This window comes from Triturus cristatus, chromosome 5_2 (genome assembly GCF_964204655.1).
Source record: "Triturus cristatus chromosome 5_2, aTriCri1.1, whole genome shotgun sequence".
In the NCBI taxonomy this organism is placed as follows: Eukaryota; Metazoa; Chordata; class Amphibia; order Caudata; family Salamandridae; genus Triturus; species Triturus cristatus.
Genome location: NC_140588.1, coordinates 32,066,170 through 32,085,244, shown reverse-complemented (window position 1 = coordinate 32,085,244; position 19,075 = coordinate 32,066,170). Strand labels below are relative to the sequence as shown.

The following is a 19,075-nucleotide window of genomic DNA, read 5'->3' as shown; positions in this document are numbered from 1 at the left end:
GCAATAGGAAGTGTTGGTGATCTTATGAAACCTATTTGAATGAGCTGGTTAGTGAGGTAGGATCTGAACCATCTCAATATAGTGCCTAAAAACCCATGAGTATTTTCAGGGTGTTCATTAGCGCTGAATCATCAACTGTGTTAAAGGCTGCAGAGAGGTTAAACAGGACGAGGAGGCAGAGGTTGTTCCATCTACCCACTATGCAATTTAATACGTTCAGGATGAACATACCAAAAATCATTTCAGATGCATGCAACATGTAAATTGACCGCTTTTTGTTTGGTTCACCCCCCCCTCCCTTTGTTTAAAGTAGTACAATGATGTCTCTTTTCTGTGTGGTCTGCATTTCACCAGTCTTAAAAATGCCATTCATAACCAAGCATAGAATTGGTGATGATCTTTTAAGCTAAAGATATCTTGGTATAGTAATGTCCTCATTGCTTGCAGTTTGCAAAATGTTTGGAGGCTCCCATGTTCTTAGTGTAGTAGGAGGGAACACATCAGTGTAATAAGACATATGTGGAAGGAAGTAAATGTCCAAATTAGTGGCACATATGTACACTTAGATCCATAATTCCTATTAGTTAACATGTTTGACGAATTGTTTGAAATATTTAGAGAACTTGATCATGTATTCTGCTAGGGGTTGGAATGGGGTAAGTGTTCAAATACATTCGTTAATTCATTCTCACGATTGGTCAATGACCTTTGCATGCTGCGTTGCAGTTCAGTGTTGATTTTGCGAGATGGTCACGTGACCTTGTTGGAATCATGGCACTTTGTGACAGATCTGCAATCTTACATGAAGATGACCAGTTGGTATTTGATCTATTCACAGGTAACCCTAAGTTCATGGATAAAGTATAGCCAGTTTTCCGTTTCTTGTCATCAACACCCATGAGTTGCAATGTTATGGTTGTGTGACGGTCTAAACAAAGGATCTCTGTGCAAAATATAAAATACAGCAATTCAGAACATAAATTGCTCTTTCATGGCACAACAGTTTGATAAAGACATTCACTAAATGGGCCAATAACTCTGACCTAAATATTAGCCCTATTGTTACAGCATGCCTGGAGCAATAAGATTCTGTTGAGATTTGAAAAAACAAATTGAAAATTAATATCTTTACGATCATTTATAGTTCGTAATGCAAAGAACTGTGTTTTTGACACAGGTAATTGACGTTTCATTTCTTTCATGATGTCTAATATCTAGGAACCCCCTTCACTCACTTTCCCTTTGTCTGTGCAGCTAGATCTACAAATACAAACTACAAAGGCTTCAGATTCCCCTTTCTGTCCCTGCAATGACAACATCTCAAAGCCTTTCTGCCAGAGATTTCCCACCCTCTCATTGACATCTTACATCACTTTCTTCCCTGGACTTGAAGCTGCCATGAACCCTTTCTAAAAATCTGTTCTGTCCTTCTCAGATGCAGCGAGATGCAGAGCCAGTTTAAACCTGCCCCGCTAAACCCCACCTCAAGAACAGCCCCGTTGTTATTAGGCTCGTACCCTATCGAGGTACAGAATGAGTAGATTACCCATGCTGGTGACATAGGGATAACAGGTTAGGTTGATTGTGTCCTAAACTTCTTTGACATATTTCTGAACTGTTGAGTCCCACCTCCAGAACCTTGCTCGTATTACGCACTTTGCATATTTCTGGCCTATTTCCTACAAACAGACCCCAAAGAATGCTTTCCTATTGCCTGTATTATGATTAGGGCTCCCGGTTTTATGGTATTTATATTTTTGTCATTTCCGTCTGTATTTATCCATATTTATTTTTTCCTAATTGTACCTGTATTTATCCACATTTATTTTAGGTTTTGTGAAGAAATGAAGCAGAAATGTGTATATTTCTGCATTTATTTAACCAGTTAATGTGCACTCGTGCCTGAACGCCTAACAGGTTTCCATGGTCTATACGCACTCAGATGGTAAAATATGCACTTGTAAGAAAATATATAAATGTTTGAATCAAGGTTGTGCAAATCCACTGCTGTTGAAGTCTCTTTATTAAAATCCCTAATTTGTTTAATCCCCTTGCCTGTCAATGTACACAGCTATTGTCCTGGCAGTCATGCTTGACAGATTATAGAATCACTCAAAAACAACCCATTTTCCGTTTTTATCCGCATTTAAAAATAAATACAGGCAGGAAAATAAATGGTTTTCTGTCTGTATTTATCTGTAAAAATCAGTAAAAACAGAAAACTGGTAGCCTTAATTATGATGTAAGATGCTTGTCTCTTCACCCTCTCAGAATGGGGACCCTGGGAGGGCTCCTTTCCCCAGTGGAGGTCCAGTCATGGGCGTAGCTACAAGGGCAGGTATGTGGGGGTTATTTCTCCCTCATTAAAGCACCTTGTTGCAAGTAGCTGGGCCAGGTGAGGTGCTGTCAATCTTATATGGTAAGGTTTCTTTCGCATTTCATTCACCTCGATTTTTAAAAACAAACACAGATGAAAAAAACTCTATCTTTTTCTCTCACTTTCTCTCCTCCCATCTGTTTTAAAGGTCTTCGAGAATATTGGTTTTCCTATAAAATATTGATTTTCATGGCACTTTAATACCCCTATCAATCCATACTACTTTCCCGCTCCACTGGCCCTTAAGCACCCCTCATTCCCTGCTTGTCGTATGGTGTATTTTAACTAGATGTGCTAATTTTATTGTTGGAAAAACTGAAGGTCCCCCCCCCCCCCCCCCCCCAATAAAAAGAAAAATATTTCTAACCAAGATACACCCCGCGGTCTAGGCTTGTATCAAGAGGGCTGTAGGAATCTCTCTGGGGCCTGCACACAGCGGAGGCTTTTCACCCTCCTTCAAAGTACAGGGTGCTGAAAGTCTGAAAATCTCAAATACTGGAGAAATAGGCTGAAGACGTGAGTGTTACAAAAGTTCAATACCAAATGTTCTATTTTTGACGATGTAGCCGGCATGACGCAGGTAGCTTTTCCAAGGTGCACTTTCCTCGTTGATTTAAAAGCGCGACAGGATTCGGTTCAACGGAGGCATGAAGCCGGCCTTCCTTTGGTTCGTCTCCACGAGGCAGGAACGGCGGCTCTCAGATGAAAACACCAATCTCATTTCATGCCCATTCCAAGGTAAGTGCGTGTCTCTAAAGGGACCGAGAAGGAGAACCTTCATGCCTTATTGCTTTCGTTTCATAGACTGATGCGTTCCATCTCTGAGACAGCATCCGTGAATGAAAGAGGAGACAGTAGGGGGGAACATCAGAGCCAACACCATACATGTACGAGCTGAGCAAAGAAAAGCATTTTGACGAAATTGCAGTTAAAATTGAAGTGCATATAGAGTGGCATAATAAATATCTGAGTGTAAATAGTTTATTATAAGCATGGAGCATTGCTTACCTAGAGCGCCACCCGGCCTTTACGGTACTTTGTTACAGCCATGCAGCCGGAGGACTGCGTGTGCCTTGAAGGTATTAATAAAAGCTGGGTGGTCTCTTGTGGTCACCCTAGTATGTGCGTGTGTTTGTTCAGCTACCCTGTTTGACACATTGTTTGCAGTCATTGCCTGGTTTTCTGGCCTTTACAGTGGTGACGAGACCAGAAGGACCCGTGTGCCATCGCACCCATCACCGCTGATTGTGAGTATAGCTGTGCGGGGCAGTGAAGACTGCACTGCGGCCTGACGGAACTAGGCTTCCGTCACGTTACTTCCATCAGTAAGCGACTGTAGGTGAGGAAAACTCAGCCCTGTGTCCAGGGTTATCTACACACCTCGTGTTTCCCCTCAGCACCTGTCACCTGGCATGTGCGACACTTCCCGCTGCATTCTGTTGGCGGTTGCGGCCTGTGAAAGAGTCAGCTGCGTCATCTAGATAGATAGATAATGAACTTTATTCGATATGTAAAAACAATATCATAAAAGTACATACAGATAAAAAATTTGTTAAAAGAATAAAATTTCAGTTTTTTACAACAATCTCAAATTCAATTAAAATTACAGATGCACGACAGAACATTAATACATGTGTCAACTAGATCTGCATTGTGGCCCTCAGCTTCATGGTCATTTTCAAGTAGGATGATATGGCTGCCAGGGCTAAAGGGGTATCCAAAGTTTTTAGTTTATGATAAGCCACTCTATGTGAGCGTAAGCCCCATGATTTGAGCAAAGGTTTCAAAAAGATAGCCCTTGGGCGTCATCTCGTGGAGGCCCTTGGTACCAAATGTGGCCTGCCTATCACCCGTGATGAAAAGGCCCCTGCGCATGAAAGTCACCCACTACCACATCCTGCTGTGAAGCCGCACCGAAGACAGGCGTCTGCCCGCGCCATTAATAGTTTAAAGGTTGCAGTTGACAGAACACTACAGGGGTCAAAAGAAGGGAAGGAATATCAATATGTAAAGAACAAAACAGGCTTAATTAGGAAACTAATTGAAAAAGAGAGACGATACAAAGATGAAACAAAACACAGCAGGGCAAATAAGAAGATAAGAGGGGGTGAGCATTGCTGTGCAGGAGCACAAATGCCACAAAAGAGCCCCAATCACTAGAAGACGCCAATTGCACCCAACCAAAACAATATATATAAATTAAAGAGGGACATATCTGCCCAGCAACAAGAGGCAGTGCCTCCTACACCCCACCGATGTGCACATGTGCCTATCACAGCCCTGCCACTGTGTAGCCAACTGGTGGATCCATCAGCGGCGGCCCCACACTGGTGCCAGTGGATAGGTCACCTCAAACACTTCTTTCATGCAACGGTCGAAACAGACAGAGCAGTTAACAGATCCATGATGCTGCACGTGGGCAGTGCTGAGCTATTCAAACGGCCCACAAACACAGCGGGGACGAAGTCTTGGTTGCTGCTGTCACAGCCCTAAATCAACACTTTGACCCCCAGTCATACCCTGACTACGAAAGGTTTAAGCTGAGACAGATCCGGCAGACTGCAGATGAATCGGTAGGTATATTCTCTTGGCACCTATGCAAACTGGCAAGCTCCTGCACCAACATCAACCAGCCAGATGAAATCAGGGCACAGCTAATCCAAGCCTGCGGTTCATCTGCTCTTTGGCAGCTCATACTTTGCCAACCAGGCATCACGTTGGATAATATCCTAACACTTGCAAGATCCCACATGTTGGCAGATAGCAAGGCAGAGGACATGAAAGCGACCCTCACAAGAGCCGTAAACACTTTGAAGACACAAAAAGAGGTCAAAGTAGGTCGATGCCCCACCCAGACGCACACAGCTCCCTACCCGAGACAGTCTGAGAAAGGGTGAGGGAACTGCGGACTGGTACACCGAACCCCCAACATGTGCCCAGCTGAAGGGAGATCCTGCTTGAACTGCGGCCAAATGAACCACTTCAGCAAGCTATGCCACAGTGGCTGGCCGAATACCAGTACAGGATACTGTGGGTGCGGAAAATCCACCCTCCACCAGCTGTCCATAGCCGATGGTGACAGAGAGAACCAATGCCAAAGGCCACCGCTGATATGCAAAGAGGAAATTGGAGGGACTTGGATCACAGCCTGACTGACACAGGTGCAATTCCGAAACCTCGTACCATGGCCAAGGTTCGCGCCCACAAAGACCTGGATCTATACATATGGTTGTATGGAAACAATACCCCTGAGAGGGGTCGTGGAGATGACAGAGGAGAAATACATGGAAAAATACACAGGCCAGGTTCTATGTATCCAAGGGAGATACAAGAAACCTGCTGGGTTTTCATACAGCAGAAGACCTCAGTCTGGTGTTCTTTGTGCGACAGGTGTATGAATCCGTTGCAGAAAGCATCCTGAAAGAATTCCCTCACCTATTCGTAGGCCTAGGGTGCCTCAAACACATGAAGGTAAAACTCCATATTTGATAAATCCATAAAACTAGTGGCCCTGCGACACACCTACGTTCTTTGGTTGAAAAAGAACTAGAACAACTTGAATGACTGGGAGTGATTGAGAAAGTTACTGGGCTGACTCCGTGGGTGTCACCCCTCGCGATAGCCCATAAGCCCAAACAACCAGGAGCCATAAGACTCTGCATTGACACGTGGCTCCCAAACAAAGCAATGAGTCGGGAACTGCACATCACCCCCACAGTCGACGATATGAAGGCTGACCTGAATGGGGCTCCCTGGTTTTCCTAACTGGATCTGAATGCTGGATACCACCAACTTGCGCTTGATGAGGCAAGTCAGTATATCACCACCTTCTCCACCCACATGGGTGTGCGCAGATACCAATGCCTCAATTTTGGGATCTCGTCGACAGACAAAGTCTTCCAAGACGTCATTCGAGATACTCTGTCTGGGATAATCGGCATTCTCAATGTGAGTGGCAACATCTTAATATTCTCTGACACTTTGGAAGACCACCACGTGAGGTTGAGAGCAACACTGAGTGCCTAGCGGACTGTAGGCTGACCCTCCAGTGGCAAAAGTGCTTTTTCTACACCAACGCTGTTGAATTCTTCGGATACCACTATTCTAGTGACAGACTGCAGGTTGATCTGAAGGAGGTGTAGGCCATAGAATCAGCAGCTGTCCCACGAAACGCATCGTAAGTAAAAAGCTTCCTAGGGATGATCAACTTTTGTGGGCAATTTATCTCCAACCTGACCACATTATCAGAGCCCCTCCAGTCCCTCACCAAACATGACTGTCCACAGCACTGGGACAACAGAGCCAATAAGCATTCAGGATGGTAAAAGGAGCGCTCCTGGACGATGCCACCGTGGCATAAATTTCGCCCCATGTGCCTAATGGAGCTAGTCGTACATGCAAGCCCCAAAGGGCTTGGTGCTATCCTACTTCAGGAGAAACGGGAAAGGTCATGGGTCCATATCGCCTACGCCAGCAGGGCCCTCAGCAACACCGAAACATGGTAAGCCCAAATTGAGCATGAGGCACTAGCCATCCAGTGGGCATGCCGGCATTTACACCTCTATCTCTGTGGGAAGAAGTTCCAAGTAGTGACAGACCACAAGCTGTTGATCCCATTGGTTGCATACACTGCCGGAAATGGTCCTCTATGAATTGAATGATGGGCTGTCCAACTTCAACAATACACCTTTAAAGTTGTGTATCGCCCAGGGGTGATCAGTCCCACTAATTACCTGCACAAACACACCATCACACCTGTAGGGATCAACAATACTGAAGAAGATGAAGGCACAGAAGACTTTGTAAAGATGATTCTCCATAATACCTGCCCAAAAGCTCTCTCCTTGATGAAGATCCAGGAAGCCACAGGAAAGAGGCACTTCAGAGAAAGCAATAGCGAAACTTCCTAGATGGCACCAGGACACTCGCTGCGGAAGAGCAGGCAGGGATGAATCACATCTGCTGAGTCCAAGATGAGCTCAGCATCAGTGCAGGTGGTCTGCTGCTGCGGTAACATCAAATCGTGGTCCATAGGAGTCTGGTCAAGAGTCATCGAGCTGGCATACCAGGGTCACTAGGGCATCGCAAAGACTAAAGCCCATCTCCGAGACAGTGTGGTTCCCAGGGATGGATAAATGGATGGACAAAAAAGTCAGAGAATGCCACACATGTGCCATCCCAAGTGGAGACCCACCGGCAGCACAAGTAATCACAGGGGAAGTGAGCCTCACTCCATGGTCATGTGTCAGCAGGGATTTCAGCAGTTTTCCTGATGGCAGACTCACAGCGATAGTTACAGACAGCCGCACCAAGTAACCTGTCATGGAAGTAGCAAGGTCCACTGCTTTCTGATATGTCAAGGCCACACTGGACAAGATCTTCTCACTGCTGCGGATTCCAGACGAGATCATAACTGACAACTGGACCCCATTCCAAGGACAGGTATTCCATTTGTATCTCAACAACCTCAGAATAAAGCACCACAAAATACCTCCGCAGTGGCCCCAAGCTAATGGGGAGGTCAGGTGCTTCATGAACACTTTGAACAGAGCTCTGAGGATCGGTGTGGAAGGAGGAGAAGACGGTAAGTGTTGCTTGCACCAGTTTCTGAGGGCTTACCGGCAGACATCCCACAGTACCACGGGTGGCCCCAAGTGACCTGTTAATGAGAAGAGGTGCTCCAGACATCATTCCTGCTGGGACCAACGGGAAACCTGCAGTCATTAATACTCAAGCAGTGCAGGAAAAGTGCCAAACCACAAACAACCAAGCCATCCAAGATCGCAGGGCAGTGACATCAAACATCACAGTGGGGGACAAGGGGATCATGAAGGATCGTCACCTGGTGTGGAAGTTCCGCTCCCTGTTCAAACAAAAATTATGGGAGGTCACAAGAGTCTAAGGAACTATGATCACCATCTAAAGAGAAAGGTTCAGTGTCAAGAAGCATTTCTTGGTTCAAGAAGACCAGGTCATCTGAGCAAGAAAGAGATCTTTGCCAAGAATCTGTCTATGATACACCTGAACTCGAAGCACTTCAGTGCAGCCGCAGCCAAGATACCACCTCCACAGGACAGATTGCCCCTCTTTGGGCTAGGGGCCTAACACCTATAGCCCAGAGGAGTGAGATCACTGAACAAGCCACAAGCCAGAATTCTAGTGGCTGCAGCCAGTGGTATGGACTGCGGCCCAATCTGGCACACAGTCAGAGACTAAGAGACGACATATGTTTTATCCCACGATTATTCCAGTTGTTCCTGTATGCAAGTAAAGGGGAGGCAGCAGCTGACAGCCAGGTAAGTCACTTATATTTATTTTTCTACCTTCCCCACCCTACCCATACTACTCGGTGGCAGCCCGCCACTGCATTATTCATACTTGCCAACTGACCATGTTCAGTCAGGAGTCCACTTAAATGTAAATCAATTCCCCCAATTAATTTTTTCAAAATCTTTCTCTTTTCAGTTTCAAAATGTTGCACACAGTTCTACTGTACGGTTGCTCTCTGTTATTATTGCTTGACTCCTTAGCCCCGTATTTTGAATTCTCAACAGTGCAACAGTGACCGGTGTTCCCCACCCCCTCTTATTTGTATTGGCAGTGTACAGGAAACTCTGCTTCTGTCTACCTTCCGCCAAGCTCTCCAGGCTTGTGCGAACACTGCACAGTTAGCAGCTGATACAGTTTGCACAATTCAGGTGGAATAACACATTTCTAGTTGTTGCTGCAGAAGAGCTCGGCTGCTGTGTTTGGCTGTGATTACTGTCGACGTTTGAGTTTCAAAGGGATTAGCAGAGAAAGCACCTTTCGGTTAGGAATAGATGTGGTGATGAGTGCATCTTCTCAGCTTACCGGTAGCATGCAGACCATTTTTAATGAGTAAAATACATATATCTGGATATGTCATTCCCACATCCTACATGGGTGAAAGGGGCGCTGTCCTTATTGCCGAGGCCATGGTGTTGGCTTCCTCACATTGCTGGAACTTGCCTTTGGCAGCAGGCTTAAGGCTCCCTCACCCTGGGCCCTGTTACCGGATGAACTTTACTTATGCCACGCCAATGAAAATAAATGTGGCGCAAGAAAACATGTTGCACCCAGGGAACAAAACAAACTTGTGCTTTCAAATCCTTTGACATGTAGAAAACACCCTTTATGAGTTGGAAAGCTCTTTCTGGCTCATTCAAAGACTTTTGCGACTCATTCCAAATTGGAAATAAAAGCATTTGCAAGGGGCACCCCTCTACTGTTTGGGAGTCGCAGTCAAATGAATCAATCATATGTAAGTGTGGTAGCAAATCATTGATCAGATACTGAGACATTGGTATATTGGCCGCGCAGTGGAAGCTGCCCAGGTGGGACAGTGTCCCCTTTTCTGGTCATGTTGGGCAGACTCTGGGTGAGCATGTAGAGGTCCAGAGTATGAATGCATGCTTTCCCTGATGTGTACCCCAACATTGATGCAGATAAAACTCACATAAAAGCTGTGCAAACCATAACCAAATGCTATGCTCGTGCCCTTAACTACAATGTGATAGATCACATTACAATTAACATTATCTCAGAGGTGGCATATGGCGTTACCAACAACATTCTAAATGGGTTGACCCATGGATAAAGTGTACTCTATGTTTGGGCTTCTGTTATTTAGTGTGGTTGTGCTGCCAGGTGCTCTTAGTTATTTTGTCAGGATCTGCAGATTCTGGCACCCCCCCAAGAAGATGGACGGGGACACTAAGGTCCCCCAAGAAAATCCACTTAAAAAAATTAATTTTACTGCTGGAGGTTTTCCTTTGGGGCCCTCTCACATAGGCCTGGAAGTCAGTGGATATGCACTCTGACCCCCTGTATACCGATGTCGTATTTTTTCCGAAGCAGTGCATGCTGGGTAATGGTCGGCGCGACAGATTTTTTCTGTAAAAGACAGCATATCACAGCACACAGCTATGCAGAACTGTCTCTGTACCTGTATATCACCAATAGTTAACACAACAAAAATAGCCATCGTCCAATGCTGTTTTTTATTTAATGGTTTTCGGATCGTTTGTGAATTTGCAGATCCATGGAGGATTTGTGAATACAAATCAAGGTATCTTAATAATTTAAGCACTCAATGCCGGATCAGCAGCTTTAAGAAGGAAATCACTACGCCACTGGAGTCAAGCTATCCTGGCTGAAGAGGGGTGAAACCCCGAAACCGGTCCTAGGATGCTTGATTCCGGTCCAGGGAAGACATGGCTTGGCAATTCGGGCTGGACTGTTCCCATGAGGCACAGGGTTAAGACTGATTTGCATATGGCCATGTCTGAACTGGGGTGGCGTGGTGAGCAAAATAACGATGGATTAAACCCAGATCTGTGACTGGGGGTGAATGTTTTGCCAATGTGCAACATTCCGTCCATCATCTTGTGTGTTTTGGAAATCATTAATGATCATTTTGTATACAGCAGAGTGATGTTCAGTATTTCAGCCAAGTAACGAGCAAACAATGAAGATACTCCGTACAAGAAGAGCATAACCCAGGAAGGTAAAGCAAGTACCATACTACAGTTACACATTTACGGATATAGAACAGCAAATCAAAGCAAGTGATTGCAGTGGAAGGCCTTGTCTTCAGATAGGAGCCCTCAATGGGCAATAGTCTGTTTGTGTTAAGATGATGTGTGAGAACTAATTTGCTGATATTTTCATCTGACATGTGCAAGTCAAGTCATATATCTTGTATCTCACCTGATCTCTGATCACCTTCCTGTGCGGTAATGTGTTATGCAAAAAGTGAAGTTTTATCAACCTGTGTTGCTAGATTAATGAGACAACTTTCTCTTGTTTGCTACAGTGATTACAGAAGTAGTCAACTATACCTTACCCATGTTTAACTTGCAGTGTACTCTAGCTATACTCTTTGTAATTTGGTTGGCCTCAGAGTATAAAAAGAATACTGTTTCCTTTACTTCCTCCTCTCTTGGCAATATTTTTCTGTGGTGGATCTGGCAACGTGTCAATCAGTGGGCTCAATGTATATTTTATTAGATGGAACAGAAATATGACTAGTGGTGTATCGCTGCCCTGCTTTTTAAATTGTTGCAAGGTTTTAAATTTCCTTTCAGGAAAAAGGTCACCATGTGTCTCCACTTTTAATGTATTGAATGCTTTTGGCCCACCCAGCCCCTTCGCATGTCAATTGTATGTACAAAGTTTCTGCTGGTATTTGTGGTGAGTGCAGATCATCTAGCCCAAATCTAGTGGCCATGACAGTGTGTATCTCCCATCTGGATGCCGATGGTCTGCCACAGACTGACGTTTTCCATGTACCTTTGTTTATCAACCGGGCCTGATTAGCGGATGCTTACAGTATGACCCAGCGAAATATGAATATTTAAAGAATGGCACCTGTTCAACTAGGTAATATAATCGGAGGTCTAGCACTGCCAGATGGTCTAGTTTCAGTCTTTTGGTCAACACATCCAAACTCAGCCTGTTTCTTGTCCCATATAAAATGAGTTAATATTCATTTTATTTTATTAAAGAAAGCTTTGGGAAGTGGTATTGGGATGTTCAAGAATAGGTATAAGAACTGAGATAGTATCACCATTTGGGGAAAAGTAATTCTATCATACATCATTTGGGGCATTTTAAACCATTGTGTCACCTATTTCTTCACATGTCTACTGCTAGCTAAAATTCTCTCTTATTATAGTATCTGTATCGGAGTTTATCCAGATACCTTGGTAGCCACTCCCAGACGCTGCGACCATCGTCTACACACAGCACACACGCTGCTCAAGTTTCCCACTCTGATCCGAAATCCCCCAAATGTGGACCATACATTGATTTGCTGCCAATACCTTGGCACTTCCACACCATGCTGATACGAGAAACGCTCGTCAGCGAAGCCTGTACCCCTAGCTCCACCTTTTCAGTGCTGTTTCTGGATCTTACGTGGGTCTAGAAATACTTACCTCTTCCCTGCAACCAGGACAGAAATACAACCGGTTGAGAGTGAAGCCCCTATATGTGCTCCACCATGGTCCCTACTCCGGACCCTTCTTATACATTGAGAAACACTTACTCTCAATAGCCAGCCGGGACGGAAGTACAACCGGCAGAGTGAATTATGATCTCCTTCACATTGCCATAAGCCCTGAAGAAGTTTCTGGGTAGTTTCCTAGACAAAACACGTGTTGGCTGGGCAACCGTTCAAGATTAAAAGAAGAACACAAAACTCCTGACTGTTCATTGTTATTTTGAATACATGTTTGCGCATTGAATGTCCGTTTTGTGATAACTCATGACACAGAGTACTAACTCCGTAGCTAAAGTTGACGTATGCACAGGCCTGTAATAATTTTGTGTGACATTTGTTCTGTAATTCAGGGGGTTCAGGGTTATCCCCCTCCAGTTGGCACCGTCCCACGCAAACGATAGCCAGATTATCCCTTGTTCTTACCTTGGTACAGTACTTCGTCTGAGCTTCATTTAATTGGATAGTCCAAATTAAACACCTGTCATTAACATAGTTGTGTGTAATTCTATTCAGCGTTATTTCCAGCAGTGGAGCTAAAAATGTAAGGGCCAGGTGTATGACTATTCCATTTTGCGAGTCACAAATTGCAACATTTTGCGACTCGCAATTTGTGACTCGTAAAATGAAATGTACAACAGTGTGATTCTCAAATGGGTCGCAAGGGACCTGCCTCATTAATATTCATGAGGCCGGTCGCAATTTGCGACCCATTGGGAATAGTCTACAAACACGGATGGTGGTCTGCTGGGGACAGCAGAAGCAGACCCCCATGTCTGTGTTTGATTTTTCAATAAAGCAACTTTTTTCCCCAAATGCAGCCCATTTTCATTAAAGGAAAACGGGATGCATTTAAAAAAAAAAAAAACAGAACATTTTCTTTTTCTGTTTTTTAAGGGCAGGCAGTGGTCCCAAACAGCAGGACTGCTGAGACATGATAGGAGGCCACACCCCCTTTCTCTACCACTCTGCTAAAAACGCCTCCTGGGGCACTACTAGTAGGATGATGAAGTCCCCTTGGCTATTGAGAGTCCTTGGGGGCCAACTACCCTTCCTGTTACCTCCAGCAAGTCCCACACAGTGGGTTTGCTGAGATGTTTTCAGTGGACACACCCCCTTTCTCCACCACTCTGCAAACGCGCCTCCTGGCGCACTACTAGTTGGGGGAAGAAGTCCCTTGGGCCTTGAGGGCCCTTGGGGGCCAACTAGCCCTCCTGTTACCTCCAGTAAGACCCACACAGGTAGAATGCTCTCCACTCTACATACCCACCTCCTGCCGCATTACTCGTTGGAGGGAGAAGTTCACTTTAGTACTGAGGCTCTCAGGAGGCAAGGGGGCATCATTCACTCCCCAGCAGTGCGCTGAGAGAGGCGTTTGCAGAGTGGTGGAGAAAGTGGGTGTGGTCCCTGACCACCTCTCAGTAACTGCACTGTGTGGGGTTTACTGGAGGTAACAGGAGGTCTTGCTGGCCTCTAAGACCATCAGGAGCGAAGGGATTTCATCCACCAACCAGGAGTGTACCAGGAGGTGTATTTGCAGAGTAGTGGAGAAAGGAGGCGGGCCTCCGGTGAGTTGCAGCCTTTTTCTTTCTTTTTTTAGGAAGGGGGCTGCATGGTCCACCCAAGGTGCAGCCTTGGCAGGCAAGAACATTTTTTTCCACCCAAAAGAATACTTCAGCAGATCGTCACAGGTAAAGTATCAGGTTTGCAGCGTGCCTGGCTAGAGATTCTAGGCTTGTCCTGCTGGAGGTTTTTAAACTCCAAAAATGAGTCTAAGTCCCAATGAAGAAACTCTGACCAGGCAAAGGTGTGAAAGGCAGGGAGAGGATTTGACCGGAGTGAAGTTTGAAACTTTCCACTCAGAGCTTTGACGCCAAACCCAACAGCTTCAGCAGGATCTTCTCCAACAGCTGTCTGACTTCAAAAATATTTTTCAGATACAAACTTCAAACTTTCACCAATGGAGGACTTCTACTTCCAAAAAATACAAAGACAGAAGGTAAAATCTTTGACTGGCTTGACCCAATAGGCTTAGTCTCCTCCATTGCATAGTAACTGGCATTAACTTGTGCCTAGGTCTTGGACAACCACGCATAGACACTATGATGTCTCTTAGTGCATTGTAGACTAAAAACTTTTAATACTCATATCTCCATTTTCCCTGGCTGGATTTTAAAACTTTTTGTGTCATTTTTAGGTCGAGCCTCAGGGCGCATGCGCTGTCTGCAAGACCTGCTGGAATCACTCGTACTGAGTGTAATCCCGCCTGCCAGTGGTACATTTGTGTGTTACCTTTATTTCCTGGCTCCTTATTGGTTGGTGCTCCTGGTACATCATTTCCGTTTTTAGTCCAGGAGCACTGGCCAAGTACAGTTTCCTTACACTATAGTTCTATATGTATTTCTTTGGGGACTACTTATTTTTTTAGCATGGGCGCCTGCTTCACTCGCAGCCACGCACATACCGGGTGCCGTGCTTTGCAGTCACGCACACACCGGGTGCCGTGCTTTGCAGTCACGCACATACCGGGTGACGTGCTTTGTTTCAGCATGCCTGCTTCACTTGCAGTCACGCCTCTACTGGGGGCTGCGCTTTATTTCGGCATTGCAATACTTGCCCACCTCATTTTTTTCATAATCTTCAACTCAGCGCGGCGCTCATTTACAAGCACCTCGCTTTCATATTTTATTGCAGCTTCAAAGCTGCATCTGCTCCCCCTCCAGCCACCAAAAACAGGCTGCCTATTTGGCGCTCCTCCCACGTCTTCATCAGTGGCAGTGGCAAAAGCCTCTTCCGGATCACCTCTACAGCCGCAGAGGCCATGGTGAACAGCCGCTGAGCCGGGCATCGACCTGCCCGCTTTCCCTCCTTCCCTGCAGCAGCTGATCAGCAGCCCACTACACCAGAACGAGTTGTGTGGCTGGCAGAAATGCTGGACTCCGTACATTAAGTATTACATTGACCTCATGCTGTTTGTTTATTGTTTTATTAAAAAACATTTTGCTTACTATTCGTTTAAGGATTATTTTACAACTGTTGTTGTAAAGTGTTCCGTCTGCTGAGGCTGTCAGTATTTATAACGTACACAAGCATGTAGAATGGCAGCTGAGTGCCTCAATTTTAAGATTATTTTGATTTATAATGCAGCACTGTTTGCAGTTTTCAGCCACATGAGGTGGGCCGAAGTCACCTTAAGGATTGGCTCGTTTTTGGCTCGAGTTTTTAAGTAGACACGGAGCCAGAGCTCAAGCAGTGCTTAATTTGTGCCGGTGCTTTCCGGTGCTTAGCACCGGCACTTATTTATTGGGGCCGGGTCTACACCATGCGTCTGCACATCATATGGCATTGTGGCAAAGTCAGTGATATAATTACCTTACTCACTGACTCACCGCTGCAGACAGTGCTGTTTGTCTCCCGAGTCCCCGGCAGTCATGAAGATTGGCTGTGAGAGCCAATAATAAAAAGAAAATATCAGTCATTCATTTCAGAATCCAAGCCATATCCGAACTTGCCTTAGGCAGCTGCGGCCCTTAGTTCAGTGTTGCTGGTGGGCGGGTCACAGATTGGGCTGGATTTTGTGGGGGTAGGGGCTGTGCTGCGGCAGCGTGCGTACTACATAGATTGGTTTTTAAAATGCCACGCTCAGGCACACCCGTACCCCACGAATAATCACCAGCAGTTGGACATGATGATCATCGTCGAGTTTAGGGCAGGCAGCAGCAGGCCTATTAATCAAGGCAGTGCCGCCCAGTGCCCACCACCACCAGTAACTGTAAGTAGCCCAATCAAAACGATGCTTTCTCCTTGAGCGTGCCATTGTTACGGCGGGTCACTGTGATGGCTGGCTATAATAACAGCTTTATGAGTGAAGAGACCGACTGAGTGACGAGTCCGAGGCCTCAGGCCTGCCATGAGGCTGAGCAATCATGCCTCCTCCGGCGCTGGGCACCATGTGCAAGGCTGCAATTAAGTACAATGAATGCCATAAGATTCATATAGCGCACTGTTCGCACCTGCATGTCATCGAAGCGCTCAGCCTTGTCCACATTTTGCTGACGGTGGAGTAAGGCCAGAGAAAGGTTAGCCCCTACCTTTAAACTGCTTGCTGCTAATCGTGGTCGTGTGGACTCACCACAACATGTGGAACTTTCACCAACTTCACATGGCACTATAACCCCACACACACAGAGCCGTGGCTACGTTTACGTAGCAGCCTTGTGACATTGACAAATACTCCTCTTAAGAGTTTTATTACTAAATTAAGAAAACGCAGGTATGCAAATAACAGGTCTCTCCCTGATATTTATTGAAGACCAGGCTTTACACCTCGGCAGTCATGTGCTCCAGCCACCCGGCCCCAGCGCGCGCCCTCCAGCAGGAAGCAGTGTGAAGCGTAGCGCCTCGAGTTTCCCCTTCCTCCAGGCTTACTCCACGTTCACATATGTCTCGTATTTGGACCCTCACTCATGGTTCCATCAGTCTCAGTCTGTGTGCAGGAATGAAAATTTTCCTAGCTAACGTAACGGAAAGTTTCAATTCTATTAAGGACTCGGAGGCGAGGATTATGCCTTCTTCCTTCACTTTATTCCACAGCAGCCTGAAGGTTAACAAAAGACTACATTTCCCATGAACCATAGGGAAAGAGTAGTCAAAAAAGACAACATGGTAACAACCAATGAACACAGAGTATGAACGTCCAATCCACAATGAGAGCGTCCCACATAGTCCTTTGCTAGTGTCCTCTCTTCCTCTTTCGGAGCGCGACGACAGCTGACCCGAACTCCTCAAACATCTTGCTTTTGAGTGTCTGAACCTGCGAACAACAGAAACGTATTACTCCAGGAAACACAAAGGAACCCTATTACGGAGTAAGACAGGTTACAAACATCAGAAAACTGTCCATCAAAATTGAAAAACATCTACTTACTGTCATACGGGGAGGGACCTCCTCCAGGAGTGACGGGCGGGATAATCCTCGCCTCCGAGTCCTTAATAGAATTGAAACTTTCCGTTACGTTAGCTAGGAAAATTTTCATTCTATGTCAGGACTGGAGGCGAGGATTATGCTTGTTCAAAGCTTGCCCACAACCAGCTGAGCCATATTCAGAACTGGTTTGAAATAGAACCTCTTAAACGTAGAGTCCGAAGACCAATCAGCAGCATTGAGGATATCCTCAAGGCGAGCACCCAGGCCAAACGCCTTCGACGCCATTGCACCGCGAGCAGAGTGTGCTCCAAAGTCCCGAAGGCTTATCCCAGCCTCCTGCATCACCCACCGGACCCACCTGGCAATGGTGGGTGAGGAAACCGCCTTAAAGGGTTTCCGGAGTGCGATGAGCAACTGGCGTTCTCCCGGGGGACGAAATTCTTCCGTCATCTCCTCATATGCTTTTAGACACCGAACTACGCATAACTCCGGCGAGTCCGGGAAGGCCGGGTACGAGATTACCCTAGTATGGCACTTCGTACGCCGTAAAAGGGTGAAGGTTACCCCGTCAGGGGTAAACATTCTTCCAGAGATGTCCAGGGCTCGCACATATGAAACTCTCCTGCAAGAGATCAAGCAAAGGAGCATCGCCAATTTTGCTGAAAGCTCTTTCCGAGAAAGAAACCGGTTAGGCTGCCAAGAGAGAAAGAGATTAAGGACTAGATTCACGTCCCACAAAGCGGAGTAACGAGGCTCTGGGGGTAACGAGAGCCTCACTCCACGGAGCAACCTGCACACCAAGGGGTGTTCTCCTATAGGTTTACCATTAATCGGGGGGTGACCCGACGAAATAGCCGACCGAAAGGTATTAATGGATCGGTAGGCCAAACCCTCAGAGGCCAGGTGGGCCAAGAAATTTACCACCTGAACCACGTCTGCGCCCAAGGGATCGTAACCCCGTCGCACACACCAACTGACCCATCTGTTCCATGCGGACTTGTATCGTTTAACTGTGCCGTCCGCCCAGGCCTTTGAGATGAGACTCTCAGCTGCGCGCGAAAGTCCTGGGGCTTCCCATCTACCCCGGAAATCCGCCACGCCATGAGAAACAGCGACCCTGCTGACACTAACGGGTGGAGACCCCCGTCGGGATTCGTGAGAAGAGTGGGAAAGTGGGGGAGTAGGATTGGAAAATCCCAGGAAAGTTCCAGTAGAACCGGAAACCATACTTGCGACCTCCACAGGGGAGTGACCATCACTAGGTCTGCCTTCTGCCTGCGAACCTGCGCCGAAGAGCGCGTGATCATTGCAAAGGGGGGAAACGCGTACCCCCGCTCTAAGCTCCAATCCTGCAGGAATGCGTCCGTGGCCGCCGCCAGCGGGTCCGGTCTCCAACTGAAGAACCGAGGTATCTGGTGGTCCAGCCTGGACGCAAACAGATCCGCCGAAAAAGGACCCCACCGCTCGTTGAGGGCCACAAAAACGCTCGCGTCCAACCTCCACATGCTGGAGTCTCGGAAATGACGAGATTGGAAATCCGCCTCTACATTGTCCCGACCGGGAAGGTACTCTGCCGTGACGGAGATCTGGCTGTCCAGACAATACTGCCAAAAGCTGGCCGCTAGGTCCGAGAGAGCCTTGGATCTGGTGCCCCCCAGATGGTTCACGTAGCGGACCGCTGAAATGTTGTCCATTTTCAGCAGAACACACGACCGCACCAAGTCTTTCGTCCAGCACCGTACGGCAAACG

The 19,075-nt window shown here is 46.5% G+C and overlaps 1 protein-coding gene across 1 annotated transcript in view; it reads left to right on the top strand.

Annotated features, from left to right (window-relative positions):
- The window catches only part of GABBR2 (gamma-aminobutyric acid type B receptor subunit 2), a 2,527,100-nt gene that overhangs the window by 332,292 nt on the left and 2,175,733 nt on the right, over nucleotides 1-19,075 (top strand). The window lies entirely within an intron of this gene.